This window comes from Helianthus annuus, chromosome 10 (assembly GCF_002127325.2).
Source record: "Helianthus annuus cultivar XRQ/B chromosome 10, HanXRQr2.0-SUNRISE, whole genome shotgun sequence".
Taxonomy (NCBI): Eukaryota; Viridiplantae; Streptophyta; class Magnoliopsida; order Asterales; family Asteraceae; genus Helianthus; species Helianthus annuus.
In genome coordinates, this window is record NC_035442.2 from 106,269,862 (window position 1) to 106,281,554 (window position 11,693).

Consider the following 11,693-nt stretch of genomic DNA (forward strand, 5'->3'; position numbering starts at 1 on the left):
GAGAACCACCTTATTGCGAAAACCGCGAGAACCAATGTGAACACAACCTAAAATAGCTAAAAAAAACCCTAAAAAAAACCTAACCCCCACCCCCCACCCCCCAAAAACCTAAATTTTTTACATTATAGAATTGCGTTTCTTACAACTAGATGTGTGTATTATAGAATGTTGTTTATGAGGATGTGTTGAGCCATATTGCTCCTCCTTCGGTTCATAGTACCATTGCTGAGATGGATGATGACATGATGTTGTCTCGTATGATTTTAAGTACTTGCAACCTTGCTGCCATGCTTCCTTAAGGAGTTGCTCGTTTTCGTAAGAGGATGCATGAGTATGAAGAATTTTCTAAAAAGAAGGAGAAAATGAAATCTTCGATGGCTGCAATGAAGAAAGAGATTAGTGGGTTTACTGAGAAGGAAGAAGCCTGGGTCAAAAAGGTTGGTGAATTGACTAGAAGGCATGAAATTGACTTGGGTGATCTTAAGAAAAGTTTCGAGGTCGATCGGTTGAAGCTAAAGGCTGATAGGGAGGCTTTGTCCATTCAACAGAAAGCTTTTGATGAAGAGAAGGAAGGCCTGAAGGCTTTAGTCGCTCAAGCCACCAGTGATAACCAATGGCTAATTGAGCAAGGTTTCCAGCAAGTTGTTACTTACCTTCTTCATTCCAAGTTTTTAGCATTTAGCTTGGGGGGGGGGGGTTTAGGTTTTTGGGGGGTGGGGGGTGGGGGTTAGGTTTTTTTAGGGTTTTTTTTAGCTATTTTAGGTTGTGTTCACATTGGTTCTCGCGGTTTTCGCAATAAGGTGGTTCTCGCATGAACCTTACCCTATATATATATATATATATATATATATATATATATATATATATATCTCAGCCCTTATCGTACATTACGTACGCTACAATCTCAGTCGTCCGATTATCTTCCCGCATTGAATTCGCATGTTGTTTTTTTGTGACCCGGATGGTGTGGTTCTCGCGGTTCTTACAACTCGAGGTGGTTCTTATTTTAGCGCAATTCTATATATATATATATACTAGCTTTCTACCCGCGCGATGCGGCGGCGGAAGCGATTTACAATCGGATACTCGTTTACCGTTAATTTATCGGTCGTATCGTGATATATTGTAGGGGTGTCACAGTTAGGTTTTAAATCGTAAAACTGCCCAAATTGGTCTTTAGTTTTGTTTCGCGGTCACTTTCTTTCTTTAACTTTTGGCTTGCCGGTTTCAAAATCTTCAAAACGTAGCAACTGCTTTAATTTTCGATTTTATACCAAAACCGACCATATAAAATCAGACCAGACCATTAATGCAGTGGTGACAATTTACAATGTTGAAAAGCATGTTGCTGCGAGCCTTTCGTATGTACCAAAAGGCTGTGTACATAACCCCAACACGAAAAAAGAGTATGGCTTTAATCCCATCCAACCCCACCAACAGATCCACTACTTCCTGTAAAGAGTTAGCCAACAATGTTTTCAGAACCGGACCGGACATCGAACCGGTTTGGTCACTGGTCCACTGGTCCGACCGGTTCAACCGGTCCGACCGGATGTAAGAACCAGCAGGTGTCTTAAAATTAATAGGCTGAAATTTGAAAAAAAAAATTCCAAAATCCGGTTCAATCCATTAATAACCCGGTTCAACCGACCGGTTTTCCGGTTCGACCCCGGTTCGATGTAAATCCGGTTCAATATACTGAACCGGACCGGTCAGACCTCCGGTTCCCGGTCCAACCGGTCCGATCCGGTTTTCAAAACATTGTTAGCCAGGTACAAATCGTAGTTGCTCCACCAAGACAACCTAGCCCAAATCTCCTTAGCGAACCCACAATTGATGAAGACATGGTCTTTGTGGTCTGCTTCAGTTCTACAAAGCAACATATATCAAAACCAACTGTAACTCCCCTACTCAACAAATTAGAGCAAAGGAAAGATCAGATTAAAAACTTACAAATAACAAATCTAAAGTGAGAAGCTAAATGTATCTACACATGTACAAAAAAAACCGGTTTTAGGATCGAAACTCCAAAAAAAACTGAAATCAATTTTTTGAAAACTGGTTCGGGCTCAACCAGACCCGACAGTTATAGCGCGGTTCCTAAGCTTTATCCTAATGGTTCGATTCCTAATTAAACAATGACTCATTAAATTTTAAGGCATAAAAGAATGATTCCCTATTTGCAAGTACTTGTTTACGATAATTTTTATTTATTTATGATATTAAGATAATATATTCATATCTCATGCACCAAGTATCAGTAAAGCCATATAAGAAACAAATGAGAAAATAGCATTTAAAGATGGTCCAAAATCAATCTACAATATAATTACAGCAACATCAACTAAATGTTGACTCCGAGATTGCTTGAGAGTCCAATTACTAAAAAAATTAACCTTAAATTTATTGACCCTCAATCAACCAATTCACCATTTTCTTGATCTTGATTCTTGCCATTAGGGACATCTCTTATTCTCGAACGGTCACGATCATTGCTCGAAGTGCTAGCTACAGATGTACGCAGACGAAGCTGTGAGTTGTAACTATCAGAAACGTATAAGCAGCCAGCTACAAAAGCACGCAGCGAAAGCTTCTCGAAAAAAGAGGACTTGGACTATGAACCGAAGCGGTAGTCTCTCGTTTTGGGCCGCGTAGGTGCTGGCTTCTAGCGACAGTTTCTAGCAGTTCAAGAGCCTAATGATTAGTTCTCGGTCTAAATCAGTTAGCCATAGATGTGTCTGCAAAGCACAAAAGGAATGCATCATTGAGTTGTATATTTGTATAGAATAACTACATACGACAATGCTTATCGAGTAAAAAACACAATGCAAAAGTTTCGATTGACTTTCGAGGTCAAACAAACTAAACTTCCACTACAAAAGTATGGAAATCTTGTATCCTTTTGAGGAAAAGATGATAAATCTCTTTCATTTTAGCAAATACTATGTATACGAACATTTCAGTTTTATATTTTTTAGTAAAAGCCACCTTTTACTTATCAATGCCGGGTTACATTTTATCTTCTAATGGTTCAAAAGGGTAACATAAAAAGTATTAACCGAAAAGTAAACATGTTAAAAGCTCAAACAAACCTCTCAAATTGCTTTATTAGAAAAATTATATTATTTTTAATTATATTTAACACTATACTCATAAAAAAGTCAAAAACTTTGGACACAAAGTGGCGGGTCAACGGTCAACCTAACATGACCTGTCCCAGAAATTACCCGATTTTGACTTGTTACCCTACCCGTCCATATTTCCACCTTTAGTTCTGAGCTACGTCTTACTTTGAGGTATATATCAACGGCGTGATAAATCCCGTCATCACTTGGTCTTGCATAATCAGGAACAGTAGCAGCCAAAGACTGAAACTTTTCCAGCTTTAAGTTAACATCAGACGCCACCTCAGCAAGGTAAGTGTCAACAAGATTAGCCACCATAGCTCTGCAGTCCTTTGATAAGCGAATCAAGATCAGCCCACTGTCCTATTTATATACGATTATGTTGATGACCAATTGTTTCCATAAGAACTTAAATGCATAAGATTTCTAGTTGAAATGACCGAAATAACCTCATTTTCAGGTTGATCTGCGTCTATTGTACCATCCAAGACAGCAATATGACCAACAACAGCTTCGAAAGTCTCGGTCAACGGATCTCGCTGCCACAAGATAACCATTACACTATAATTACCAATAATAAGAATCGTCTGCATAAAAGCTTGAAATTATTGAAGTTTGAAGATAAATTACCGTTATACACCTTAACCGCACCAACCGCCATTGTAGCTGGTTGACCAGCCTGCTGGTGAAAAACAATAATAGAAATTATTCAACTTCTTCCTTGTATAATCAAAAGCTCCTAAAATATAAGATTTATGAAACCATAATAATCCAAGAACATAAAACAATAAACGAAGCAGAGATAGAAAAGTGATGCGAGATTCGAGAAGTTACCGACATTAGTAAAAAAAGAATCAACCAACAGAAAAGAGATGCGTTTCAATTTTGAACATGTAAAATTAACTTTTAGCTGCTATTATCGGCTGAAAACTCTTGATCCAGCCAAAATCCTCTGCAGAACGAATTTGACAGAGACAGACGGGGAGGGGGGAGGAGGAAGAGTTGGGTTTGAATATTGAAATGGTACTGGGACATTTGAAAATTGAAATGGGATAGGGAGTGGTTTTGTCTAGGAATCTGATAGTTTAGATAGTATAGATTCAAACCATTAACAATTACTAAATTTAGTAATTATAAACTTTTTTGATAAAAAATGTTGCAGAATATTTTCGAGTCAACTTAACATGTAAAAAAATGAATAATGTTGACCTGAGACCAGCTGGACATGTTACCCAACCCAACGGACATGTACAAATATGAACCATTTTGACCTGAGACCAAAAAAAGGTAGTTAACCAACCCTTGTAATGGATTTAAAGGAAGGAGTGCCAAGCAAATCAATCATGCGATCCAGCTCATGCACCACATTCTTTTCGAAAAATTATGGTTTCCTCAAAAGCATTTCCGCATATGTATCCTAATGCTCCAAATAACAATATCAGGGGTATACTACAATAAAGTGATTTAGGAAACTGTATGCATTAAAATGCTTTGGTGGAAAATTTCAATATTTGCCTCATCTGAGACAAAAACATAGCCCAACTCAACCCATATATAAGTAAATGAGAAGAGACTGTCACATACTTTAGAGAAAAAAGGAGCCACAGAGTTCAAGAGCATGATACCATTGAGTTACAACATAATCCTGCATTAATCCGAGAAAACTAATGTAACTAATAACATTCCTTTGAAATAATTATAAATAGAGAGAGTAGAGAAAACAACACCCCTACCATCCAGTATGGTCGTTAGCAAGAGCGGAAGCCAACGCTGTAACAGGCATTTGTTGTGGGATGGGAGCCGCGGCATCGCGTGGAAGCATGCCGCCAACACCAGCCATCTCGTAAGGTACGGGAAGCATTCCGCTGCCGCCACCCGCCGCCATATTTGCATCAGCCTTGTTCCTAGCTGGTCCATGGTACATACGTCCTCTTGGAACCATCTGAGAAACATCAATCAGTCACCAAATTATTATCAAAACAGTTAATGTTCACTCAATAGTAAAACTTAATGTTTGTATTATACATTGTTAGAACCCGTAGATCAAAAAATAACCCAGATCAACTTACTTTTTTTCGCTTCAGGCTCCAAGTGAACCAATAATAGCTATGTAGAAGATGAATATCATCGACTCATCGTATACAAAACCCTAGAAGCTGAATTAAAGGGATTGAGGCATCAGCATCAGCAAAACAAAACCTAAACAAACACAAATATTGAACTACATCCTCAAGTGCCATATAATTGAGTCAAAACAGCAAATTGCAAGCATAGTAATCAATTCAAGTTTTCAAAATCAAATATAAAACTTCCACACAATCAAAAACATGATACTTTTAACATGAGAAATAAGTCACATGGGTGAAGGAGTACTTACCAAAGTCATGCCAGTAACTTTCACCTTCAATGCATCTGGTGATTCCAGCAAATGCAACACCTCCGTTTGGTCCATCTCCAAAAGCACCTTAGCTGGTCCAACGGATATAGATTCTTACCCAGCATCTGAAACATTTAAAAATTTTAATTAAAATAAACGTCAAAATAGTAAAGTGAAACTTGTAGCGGAGATATATACCGTCCTCTTTTGATCTAGTGACGCGTTAGCAAGAGCGGAAGCCAACGCTGTAATAGGCATTGGTTGTGGAATGGGAACCGCAGCATCGCGTGGAAGCATGCCTCAGCGTTAAGTCTTCTCCAATTGAACCTCAGCATTAAATTCAACGATTTTTCCCCGGTGACCTTCAACTGGAACTTTTTGTTATGCTATTCTATCTTGCTTGTCCTTTGTCACATATCCTCATTCGGTGCAAGCTTTTGCGAGCTATGCCATCTGCAACAGTTGGGATCATACATAAAAGTTGAATATTGAACACATATATAGAGACATCACCTTCAACCACATAAACCTTGGCATTCAATAAAAATAGTCAAGGTTGTACATCGAGGACGAATATATCCTTCCAACTCTACAAGCATAATTTTTCTCTTCAGTCAGATTAGAAATAAGGGTCACCACCTGAATACAAAATGATTTAGTTATAACGAAGCACTGATATTTTTATATGAAAGCAAAACGACAGTGTCTAATTCAGAAAATAACCTCATTCAGCAAATGATCTTGGAGAGACCCAATATTGTATGGGATTCACCGGTGATCTGATTGTAAGATATACCTCTGCAGATCAAACATATTTAGTCATCAGTGTTATCCATATATTACACATTTTTAGCTTAAAAATCAGTAAAAATGAGACTTACAATATCTTAAAGCTTACAAAGCTACTGCAAGAAACATATATTATCAATAAGTGGACACCAATACCCCAGATCCCATTCCATGTCTTTCAGGAAATCCAGATTATCGCAAGGCTCCATACAAAAAAGAAGAGCCACACTCTCTGTCTTCACCAACTGAAATAATCAACAACAATATCAATAAAAAGCCTGCAATAATTTATGTTTCGTAAATAAACAAATACTAAAACACATAATAGAAGATTCAGCAAAGCCCTAAAAAGACTCAGATCCAGATCCAGATAAACCCTAAATTAAATCGATTCAGATGCAGATCCAGATCCAGATCCAGATCCACATCCAGATAAACCTGCTACCACAAAGCAGACTGTAGAAGCAGTCAGATGAAACGTGAAACTGTAGAAGCAGTCAGATCTGAACGCAAACCCATAAGATTTGAATGTAAAAGACTCAGATCTGCAAAGTAATGTCAAAAAATGACCTTGAGCTGACGAAAGCAAGAACTGGAAGATAAACAGGGAAGAAAAGGAGAACCAACAAAAGAAAAGTACCTGGTTTTCTGAGATTTGTGTATACGGTTTGAGTCCTCTTTCCTGTTTGCGAGAGAGAGTGAGAAGGTGAACGAAAGAAGATGAGTGTTTGAATTTTGGTCTTGCGGGGTTTGGTTTTCACCAGGTTTGTGCTTTTGGGGGGTTGAAGATGAAGAAGATTAGGGTTTGAAGAATGCAAGAGCGGCCGAATGAAATGAATATGGTTTGGAGAGAGATACGAACATTATATTGGATCCGGAATATAAAATACGGGTCAAGAATATACGGTTCAAGCTTCGCGTGTGTTGAATGGGTTTTTCAACACTTTGTGCTTAATAGGTTTGTACAATGGGCTTCAAAGACTTGTAAAGTGGCAAATGACCATTCTATCCTTCCTGTATGCTTTATAAAGTAGTATAGACAGGGAGCCGCTAAAATGAAAACCATCCCAGTTGTGAGAACTATGAGAACAACTCTCCACCAATAAGATTATGCCATTTATACACTATTATTTTAAACCCAAAAGTTTATTTTGGTAATTTAACCAAATGTCAAATCTTCTCTGTCTCGGTCTAATTTAAAGTCTCACCAGACTTTTTCATTTCTCTCATCTATTCTCTCTCTCTCTCACATTGTTCAACACCATCCTCTGAAATCCCTCATATGAAGAAAATTATCTCACATCCTCACATCTCTCTCTTCATCTCTGATGAAGAAAAATCATCATCTTCATCATCTTTAGCTGAACAACCGGTGACCCCCTCGTTTTCTCCAGTGACCCCCAAACACCACCGTCAAACACTCCGGGCACCCACAAGGTTTTTCAACCAGTGAGTTTATCGGATCCACCACCGGAGCACCTTCTGGTAGCACGGCGGAAATGGAAGTCAAACTTCTTCTCCGGTGAGTTCTCGGATCCACCACCGTCATCCTCTGATTTGAACCGCTCACCGTTATTGGTCAGAGATATAAAACCACCGTCACCGGTCAGAGATATAAAACCACCGCGTTTCTCTCTCTTCATCGTCTGATTTGCTGGTGGTGCCGTCGATGACCGTGGTGCCAGTGATTGAAGGTGGCGTGCCGTCGATGTCGGTGGTGTCGGTGACTGGGTGGTGGGTAGAGGTGGTGGCGGTTTTGGGAGGTGGCTCGGCGGTGTTAGCGGCGGTGGTGTTGGAGGTGGTGGTTTTGTGAGTGGTGGTGTCGTCGATGTCGGAGGTTCTTTGATTATGTGGGTATTTGATTCTGTTGGTATTTTGGTCTGTTGAGGGTTGATTGGGGTTCTTTGATTCTGTTGGTATTTTGGTATGTTGGGGGTTGATTGGGTTTGGGGTTCTTTGATTCTGTTTGACGGTGATTATGTGGGTTTGGGGTTCGTTAATTCTATTGGTATTTTGGTATGTTGGGGGTTGACTGGGGTTCTTTGATTCTGTTGTTTTGTGTTATTGATTCTGTGGTATTTTTCTGATAACTGCAATTATGTGGGTTTTGATCTGTTGGATTGGGTGGTGATGATGCCAAAAAAACGTATATTTTGATGACGATGGCGCGGCAAGTATGGTGGAGGGTAGGTTTTTTGAACCTGCAACCCCACTTTGCAGCCTTGATTATTGGAAACTCTGAGCCAAACCCCGTTTTATTCAAGAATCCACACATTGTTTTTGATTTTTGTTGTTGATTTTTTATATATTTTTTTCAGTCGATGATGATAAGTTCAATCTATCTGAGACACCGCGATTTTTGGATGAGTTCATTTTGTGTAAAAAAGATTTTGTAAAAAAAAAAAGTAAATCGTAAAACTTTTTTTATGTAAATTGTAAATCGTAAAACTTTATGTAAAAATTTTAATGTAAAACATAAAACGCGAAACTTTAAAAATGTAACGTAAAACATTTTTATGTAAAACGAAAACGTAAAATTTTTAAAATATTAAAAGCATTATAAGACAAAAAGTATTTAATATTAATTTTAACTACTTTTAATCTCATCCAACCATCTTGAAGATCTAATGGTTGTAAAGTGGTTCTCTCGGTTCTCACAACTAGGAGTGGTTTTCATTTTAGCGACCCCCTATATATATATATATATATATATATATATATATATATATAGGTACGAAATCAAGAGAAAACGTCCCAAAGTGTGAGAACGCATCCTGGGCCAACACGTGGCGCGGGACATGATCAGGGTCTGAGGGGTTTTTTTATCTTTTAAATATTCTTCTTTTTTCCCGATTTTCGTGTGTGACATGCTGCTTCATTTTTGGCGTCTAAGATAATTTTGGCGTTAACTAGAATCATTAATTACTTGGCGTTTTACTGTTTTCCCCGATTTCGTCTCGTTTAATTAATTCTTTTTGTGTCACATAGTTAATTTTTTTTGGCGTTATGGCGTTTTCCATGTCATTTTTTTGGCGTTTGGGGTCTTTGTTAATAATTGATTACCATAGATTAATATTTTATAAGATTACAATAATGTGAAATCAAAATAAACTAATAGTCTTCTGTGGATGGGATTACATCAGAGATGTACCCATCGCTTTGTTCATCACTTTCTTTAGATTCATCATCATCAAATTTTAGATTGGCGTATAACGCCATTAGCTCATCTCTTCTTTGCTGCAGCCTATTATTGAATATCATTGCAATCCTGGATTTTGCATCGTTCGAAGGTGCTAAATCACAGAGTTGTTCAAGGAGAAATAGCCTCTCTGTCTTCAACATTTCCTCCATTGGCAATGAATATTGCACCCCGTGTTGATAAGTCACTTCAACTGTTCCTGCTTCTTCATGCATCACCCAGCTGCTAAGTGTTGGTAGAGGAGTATCGTCAATATCATCATCATCTTCTGCCAGAAATTTTCTCTCTAATCTTCTTATTACAATTCGAATTCTTTCACAATCGTTGGCCATTGGAACCCCAAGGGCCAGAATATCCCTCTGAACCCCTTCATCCATACCAAGTATGACTTTGATTGTGAGTAGTGGTGTTTAACTCTCTGTAGACCTTAGAAGATCTTAGAAGTGGCTGGGCCAAGTTTGGATCAAGAAGAGCTTGCGCAGACGTTTTTTAATGAAATGTCTTCGAAAAAACAAATAGTCTGTGCGTGGCAATGTCTTTGCATGGTCTACGCGGCGCAGACAGAAGAGCTTGCGCAGAGCTTTTCAGAAAAAAAAACAAACAACACCTAAATTTTGTTTGAATAACTTGGCTTTCGTATACAACTACATAACTTCTTCGTAACTTTCGAATATACGGCCGCGACGTAGTTTTTTATTGTCACATTTTCTTATGTTTAACTATATTTGGAACCATGGTGGTATCCCACTGGTTAAGCCTAAAAATATCTGTCCGGGTTAGTAGGGCTGACATATCGTGTCTTATTGGGTTTAAAAGGTCTCTAACGACGCGTGTAACACAAGTATTAAACTTGAATACAACTCATTTAACTACTTTATATCTCATGTTTATAACACAGTTTTATATCTTATATACCAAGAAGAAGAAATGATGGATCATAATCTCATAATTATATTTATTTAAAAAACGTAAAAAAAATCACATTATGTATTTTTTCAGTAAACAGGTCTAATGGTGTCTTATACAGATATTTATTGTCAGCCCCTACGGGTCTATTGTCAGCCATACGGGTTAGGGGACTGGGGGTGGTCCGTGATGGAGCCTCCATCACGCGTGGCCAAGACAAGCACACCACCGCCACCATATCCACCATGCGTGGAAGGAATAACGCGTGGAAGGAATCACGCGTGGAACATTTGGTAAATTTGAACGTTGGATGCTTTTTTGGCCGTTTTTCAACGGTAAACTTTAATAAAGAAAAACCTTTAAACCTTATATATATATATATATATATATATATATATATATATATCTCCATTTTTAACCATTTCACCCACACCAAAATACAAACACATTTCACACAATCTACATCTTTCTCAAATGGAGTTTCATACGAATTCGACGTTTCCGATGGACAGCGATAGCGATACTAGTTCTTCCGATAATGAGACGCTTAAATGTTTTGTGTCGGTGTATAACGAACTAGATACTAGTTCGTCCCGCCCAAAGAAGAAGATGGTAGATCGTGATGGTATACATGCCAATGAAGTGTTAATGAACGATTATTTTGTGGAAAATCCGCTCTACAATGCCGAAACGTTCAGAGATTGGTTTCGTTTACCAAAAGAATTATTTTTAAAGATTGTTGGAGACATCGAAGCAAGCGAGGAATGGTTTCAAAAACGTTACGATGCGAGGGGCAAACCAAGTTTCACGCCGATACAAAAATGCACGTCCGCCATTTGCCAACTAGCGACAGGTAACCCTCCCGATCAATATGATGAATACCTAGCTATGGCGTCCAGAACTTCCCGTGACCGACGAGCCACGACATATCACGTATTTATGCCGCACATGAGGCTAGATGGCATTTTCCAGGGATGCTCGGTAGCATCAATTGTACACATATCGAGTGGAAAAATTGTCCAAGAGAGTTGCGAGGGGCGTGTGTTAGGGGTGACTAGGCCTGTAAACGAACCGAACGTTCATGAACTGTTCATGAACTTGTTCGGCGGGAAGTTCGTTTATGTTCGTTTATTTAATAAACGAACGAACACGAACAAGAAATTTTGTTCGTTTAATTAAATGAACAAACATGAACACACCTCGTGTTCGTTCATTAATGTTCGTGAACGTTCGTTTATGTTCATTTAAATTTAAATACATCAATAGTTATATTTAAGTGAATATTAGCTTTTCTAAC

The 11,693-nt window shown here is 38.3% G+C and overlaps 1 long non-coding RNA gene across 18 annotated transcripts; it reads right to left on the reverse strand.

Annotated features, from left to right (window-relative positions):
• Positions 1-1,781: 1,781 nt before the first annotated feature.
• LOC110885454 lies at positions 1,782-7,124 on the reverse strand. Of its 18 annotated transcripts, XR_004868935.1 has the most exons (13): positions 6,932-7,124; positions 6,384-6,836; positions 6,226-6,300; positions 5,701-6,141; positions 5,503-5,627; positions 5,195-5,281; positions 4,859-5,067; positions 4,710-4,770; positions 4,426-4,542; positions 3,756-3,804; positions 3,575-3,664; positions 3,291-3,488; positions 2,292-2,738 (listed from the first exon to the last, which is right to left on the reverse strand). It is a non-coding gene; the product is annotated as an uncharacterized LOC110885454 (long non-coding RNA). The 18 variants fall into 18 exon arrangements; XR_004868938.1 differs by lacking the exons at positions 2,292-2,738; positions 4,426-4,542 and adding an exon at positions 1,782-1,869; XR_004868939.1 differs by lacking the exon at positions 4,426-4,542 and having other exon boundaries at positions 2,293-2,738; positions 3,291-3,447.
• Between the last annotated feature and the right edge of the window lie 4,569 nt (positions 7,125-11,693).